This window comes from Coturnix japonica, chromosome 3, assembly GCF_054131305.1.
Source record: "Coturnix japonica strain WE chromosome 3, WE-NBRP24, whole genome shotgun sequence".
NCBI lineage: Eukaryota > Metazoa > Chordata > Aves > Galliformes > Phasianidae > Coturnix > Coturnix japonica.
Window position 1 is genome coordinate 87,238,639 of NC_140665.1, and position 6,749 is coordinate 87,245,387.

Sequence of the window (6,749 nt, forward strand, 5' to 3'; positions counted from 1 at the left end):
CTCACCACTGTGGCTCCCACACCTCAAGTATTTATAAATCTGGATCAAGTCCCCTCTCAGCCTTCTTTTCTCAAGGCTAAATAGACCCAGTTCCCTAAGTCTCTCCTCATAGGGGAGATAATTAGTATATGAAAAATGCATAAAATGCTTAAATCTAATTAAATTTTAGATATTCTTAATTATTATATAGAACTTACGGAAAGTCAGTTAAGTAGAAGTTGATTTGAGCGAAACAGTCTAACAAGTGTTAATATTCATGTGAGTTTCAGTCAATTATATATATATATTAATACTAATTTTAACACATGCTGTTCTTTGTATTTTTACAGTTAAATAATTTTCTCAAAACATTTTGTACAGCATTCTCTCTCTTGGCCTCTATACTCAGCTGCAGTTCAGGGCAAATAACTGAATTTCCTATCATAGGAACTTATTTATTAGTACTTACTTTCTTCCTTGTTACTGGGATTATATGTTAATTGTTTTGGAAACTGAAAATCCATTTTGTGCATTTAAAAACACAGAAAGCTTTAGGTTTATAGACAGCTGCAGATCAATCTGAGTGTTTAAAGACAGCACAGCTATATATTCTAAAATTTTGAATTCAAAAATATTAAATACCTTTTCTGTGTATCACATTTTTATTATTTTGTTCTCCTTTGATACTGACATTTGAAATAGTCAACTGCGGGAGCATCAGTGAAGGTGATTCAGCTGTGCTACCAGAAGGGGTGGAGCTTGGCTCCACCTCTCCCAGATCTCATTCAAGGGCTGACTGCCACTAAGGCAGCATGTCTTTCTCTGGTGATTGCTCCTTTGCAGAGCTTACTGAAAACCTTCAAGAATTTGTGAGATTTTTCCATTTATCGTAGATTATCTTTCTATCACAATAATCTTTCATATGAAACATCTAACCTCTGTTTACCTATTGACTGTATAATTGTATAGCTGTACGCCTACTTTCATCACATCAACCCTGAATGCTTTTATGCAGTATAATACAAGGCTTTTCACATTTCCTTAATTGCAGTGGTTTTACACATATTTAAATTCAGTCTGCCAAGAATGATAAATATGAAAATTGCTTCTTGACGGCTGTGTGGTTCACGCAGCCTTATGAGGATGCGGTTTATTTTGTCACTCACAAAATGCATAATAGTCAAGTTGAACAGTTGAGAAAAGAAGACCCCTAAATCAGTGAACAGAGAAACCATTTTCTGGTTGCATTTTCTCTCAATCAAAACCAAATCTTTAATATAGGTAGGTTATTTATTTATTTATTTATTTATTTATTTTTCTCTCAGGCTGTTTGCCTCTTCCCATGGGCTGATCACACAAATTAGTGAAGGTGGGTGACACAGTGGAATGCTCCAAGATGGTCATTCTCCAAACTTTTAGGATAAACACACATTTTCATAATTGCCTGAGTATTTTCTTCAGTGCTACATTCTTCATCTGGAATCTCCAGAATGTCTGAAGGAACAAATATCAATTTCCTACCACTTTTTAACTTGAAGTAATTTCAGTTCTTTTTAACATTGCTCTGTCTCAATTTCTTAAGAAAATATGAAGATCAAATATCAGTGATCAATTTCCCCCTTATCTTTTTCTGGTTTTTAATAGCAAGTAATATGGAAGGTTAAGGAGAATGTTTAAATTAATTAAAACAAGGATGTGAGAAATTACTCTTCAGGGATGCTCTTCATCAGCCACGTATGAAGAAGAAATGCTGTTCTGTCAGTAAAGTTTTATGTCTTATCCACAAAAGAAAACAATGGAAAAAAACAAACAAACAAACAAAAAAAACCAACAAAACTTTCAGAACTTTTATCAATTAACTTTTCATGAATTGAATGTGAGGTATACCCTCACATGAAAGGATATAAATAATGTCACTTACAGACCATCAGTTACTTTAAAGAACAGTTTCAGAAAAGTTATACTGAAGTACCACATCTTTAGTCATAGATTACCAGGTTCAAAGAAGTAGCAGTGGCGCTTTCATGACACATCAATTAGATCAGAAATTCAAGAGGAAAACCCCTTTCCTTTTGAAACCTAGTTTGAAGTTCTCTCAGTGAACCCTGATGATTCCTATGCTAAGCTCCTTTTCCCCTTTTGAGGCAGGTAGATCCCATGTGTTGCCAACTGGCCTGGTACTGCATTAACTGCCCCACAATTTAAAAAAAAAAACCAAACACTAAAATTCCTTCAAGGGCACCAGCCTCTTACATCTTACCCATTTGTCAATTGGTTGTGTTTTCATGTACCTCTGAGAAGTTTTTAGTGGTACTGAAGGGGCTGAGGACAACCACCCCATTGCCCTGAGGTCCCTTTTTGATAGCCCTCCGGGCTTCTCCCTGTGACTGCAGCTTTAACAAACCAGGGAGCTTCCAAGTAATGTATTTGACCTGGGCCCACCAGGAAAAAAAGGACAGCTTGGGTCGTAGTTGGCAGGTTCGAACCTGTGCAGGGAAACCCCAATGGATTTCTAGTCCATTGCCTTAACCACTCGGCCACAACTACACTGACAGTGTACTATGTTTGCTTCTATTCCCAGTTAATAGTCATGCATAAAATGGTGTAGATATTTCACCATTAAAGTATATGTCCTGCATGTTACACCCACAGTATATGACTCTAGGTTGAGTACTAGAATTTTTATTCAAGCGTCTAAAAAGATAAAATCTACAATGATGAACTGTTTCACTCCTGTGAAGTGGATGATTTAGGTATATTACTAGAATTCAGAGGAGTCACAATGTTGAGCATCAAATACAAAAGCTTACTTAAAAAAAACAAACAAACAAAAAACCAAACAAATGTTAGGGCACACAGGAAGAGAAATCTTTGCATTTGAAATTCATATTCCTCTGGGTTTCAAAAGGGCATTTCTGCCACTTTGGTACTCAGAATATAGAAGTCTTGAATAGGTATTTATACCTTACTTAGTTAGGTCCTAAACCAGAGACACTGCCAAGGATAGCCCGGAATTCCTGATCAAGAGGTGGCTGAATCCCTCAAATGTTGAACGTTTGGAATGGGAAGCTTTAAGGACTACCTGTTGGGACTACAATAAGAATTAGTGGACTCTATCAGGCCCTTGAATTAAAACTATAAATATTTGGTTTTGGAGGTTTAGGACCAAAAGGGGATAGGATAGAGCTGGTGCTTGTGAGGGACTGGGTTAATCAGGATCCTCTGAAGTAAAATTATGGCTACTGTTTGGATTAGAGTTCAAGGTGGTAGAAGAGTTTAGGTTTAGGTAAATATTGGCTTTGAGATTAGGAACTACAGGATTAGAACCACAGGACTATAGAAATTTCAGTTTCAGGATTAGAGTCCATGAAGTTTTAATATCTCATGCCTACCAGACAGTATAATCTCTGTGACTCATGAAGTTGAATGCCAGGGTGATGAATGTCACTTATGAACATATTCATTAGCAAATGATCAAGTAATTGAAGGAAAAGAGATTCAGGCGTCTACAAAGTAGAATTTCAGAAGGGGCCAAACAAGTGCTTTTAAGGATTAAAAAGCTTTCCAGCAGATGAAGAAAATTCAGCATTCAGAATGATCTATAGATAAGAGTTAACACTGAAAAGGTTGATGGTTATGATGATTCTGATATTTTATGGTCTACTGGGCTACTGTTACATCTGAGATTTGGAATAAGATTTGATCAAACAGCAGCCACTGCAGAACAAAGCCAGCACTAAGTCAAAGACTAACCTAGAAAGTACTGTTGGAGAGCTCCTCTCATTAGCTGGGTGTCCACATCAACTGCTGTGTTAAAGACTTGATGGAGGATTCTGAGCTTCTGTGGGTGAAGTACTTGGCTGTGGAGCATAAACATTCTGCACCACAGCAGGGAATTGCCTCAACTGGTTGAGAGGCAGCCCTGTCAGGGAGCAGCTGCCCTATGCCATTGTCCTCCTCAAGGCAGTGGCATTCTGACATCACAGGGGCAGAGCTAGGAGCAGCAGCAGGATCACACCCTGCATGTATAAAACCTGCTGCAGTTTTTTAGGGAGTGCAGTAACCAGGGAGCAGAGGGAACAGGACAGGCAAATGGGGCATAATGTGTCAGGGATATGATTTAGTGTAGGATTTTAGAGTTAGGGTACTGGTTAGGCTGCTGTTGGACTTGATGATCTTCAAGGTCTTTTCCAACCTGGCTAATTTTATGATTCTATGAGAAGGGCATATAGTGCAGTTGTTTGTGTGGGCAATTTGCACAGGGCAGGTGAGCAGGGAGAGCAGAGTACTTCTTGTGAGACCAGCTCATCTATCAGGATTCTCAGAACACTTTATAAGAGTACTAAGAGTACTAAGTAAGTATTGTATTTTCCTAGATTAAAAATGGAAAAAATGATGTCACCCACTCTTCAGATGTATAGAAAGATCATTGTAAGGCACATCTTCAATAATCTGCCATTAAACACAGGGAATGATATGAATAAAACTGGATACAAAGAGAGGGGGAGAAGACTTCTGGAAGGCTCAGGAGACAAATGAAGACAGCGAGGCTTGTTCAACTGCTGTAAAACACACAAATATTTTTGAATCTGGTTATATACAGGTTGGGTTAAAAAATATACATACATACGATCTCACTAGCTCTATATTTTAGAAAAAGCAGAAATTTTAATGAACTTCTGAATTAAAGGGAAAGTCGAAAGCTTTGCTTTTGTTACCCTAGAAGAGATTACCAAGGCACAGCTCTAGTACATAGCAGAGTTTTATTTCTGAGGTAGTAGTCTACACCTACTTTTACTTTGCGTACTTATAGCATAGAATTTCTTTTTCATTATTAATCTCATCCTAAAGTAGAATTATCAGTTAAGCCTCTGGCTGCCATGCTGGTTCACTGAGATCTGATTTTATCAGATATCAGCATTTAAAAAAAGAGTGAATGAAAGAAGAAATAAATGAAAAGCATATTGACATAGAAAGTCCTTTCAATTTCTCTGTTAATTTCTTTCAAAATCTCTATACTTGTTTGCATAATATGAATAAAGAATCATATCTGAGCAAGAATTTCTGTGTTAAATGTGGAAACACTGGTAAGACTGTGACACCAAACTCCCTCCACAGAACTATATAATTGAAATTCCTTACAATCTCAAAGCCACTTTTTAAAAATGCGAGTCTGAACCTCAGCTTCACAAATGAGAAGTTCACTGAATTGTTACATATATGATTTCTTTTTCCCCATTATTTCTTGTTTTTATGGTTAACTGTTTGTTCATAGAACACAACACTGAATTTCATATTAGCACCATACATAGTAAAGCCAAAACTCCATGGACTTTCTTATAAGAAAAGATGGGATGAATTCAGGCATTACCACAAGCCTCTGCTGACTCAGTACAATACTGAATTTTATTTTTTTTTTCCTACTGCTGCAATCCATTATTTAGTACTGGTTCATGTCTGTTTGATGTTTATTATTCACAAACAGGCATTTGCTTCTTGAGAATTTTGTAGTGAAAGACATGTAGGCAAAAAGGCAAAGGTTAGAGAATACAGAACAGATATATTGAGATCTGACAATAAACTCCTAACATTAGATACTTTGAATATCTTTAATTTACTTATAGGCAGCACACAGCAATAATAGGTCTATGAATGATGTTTAATGAGGAAGAAGTGTCAGTCTCACAGATAAGACCTGGAAGTCATACCACACAAATGAGTATGTATAAGAGGACAGTGAAATAACGACTGTAGGAAAAACTGACGAATGAACTATGTGGATGAATATTGAGAGGGGAAGTACAGAAGAAAACGAAGAGGGGGCATAATGTAGGAAGAACAAAAGTATTTAGAGCATTGAAGATAAATACATTTTTATGTAAAATTGTTAAAAACCCACAAAGTACTCAGAGATTATGGTAATAATACCACATAAAATGACACTATGAGTAGACTGAAAACTTCACATCTTTTTTAATGCTTTTTAGGAGAATAAAAAAGACCTTTTTCTAAGACATATATATGCATTTTAGGTGCTTTGCCACAAAGGTAGTTTTCCCTTCATGATTATTATTATTATTATTATTATTTTTTCCAGATAGCATACATCAAGACATGTTGTTCACACTAGGATTGATCCCAAAAGACTGGTTGGAAGAGTATTCATCAGTTTTGCCTCCCTTTTCCCTTTGCAGTTGTCTAACATTGCAACAGCAGATTTGGCATCCCCAGACTAGTCCAGTATTATTCATGTTGATGGCTGTAAACCACAGCACCCAAAGGGGCATCATGCTTTCTGAATGAAGTCACTTGTAGTATATTGTTTCTCACCTAAAGCACAATTTTTACATGTACCACAGTAAATGTGGTGTACATCCACTGAAAATTAAGATGAATACAAGTGAATGAAGAACAAAGAACAAGTACAAACACTGCTGAATAAGACAGCTGAAATGATACCTGAAATACAGACTTAAGAGCAACATCAATGAACTAAGAAGTTCAGCAGATTTGAATGACTAATAATAGTTACAAGCTTTTTACATAAGAGATGCTATGAATGATATGTAGGTTTAGCTTCTTACTAATTAAGTGAAGAACACAATATTTTTGACAAATACTTTTAAATGAAAAAGTTAGTGGAGACGCTTCATTAAAAACTATGGCATAAAGCAAGATGTATGAAAATTTTGCAATAAGGCTGTTGCTTTTATTACTGAATACTTGGGCTTTTAACCTTCATTTTCTTCTGAAACACTTATTCTTAAATG

General features: G+C 36.2%; 1 non-coding gene across 1 annotated transcript; it reads right to left on the minus strand.

The window, feature by feature from the left end:
* Positions 1 to 2,445: 2,445 nt before the first annotated feature.
* TRNAS-CGA (transfer RNA serine (anticodon CGA)) lies at positions 2,446 to 2,526 on the minus strand. The gene has a single exon. It is a non-coding gene; the product is annotated as a tRNA-Ser (tRNA).
* Between the last annotated feature and the right edge of the window lie 4,223 nt (positions 2,527 to 6,749).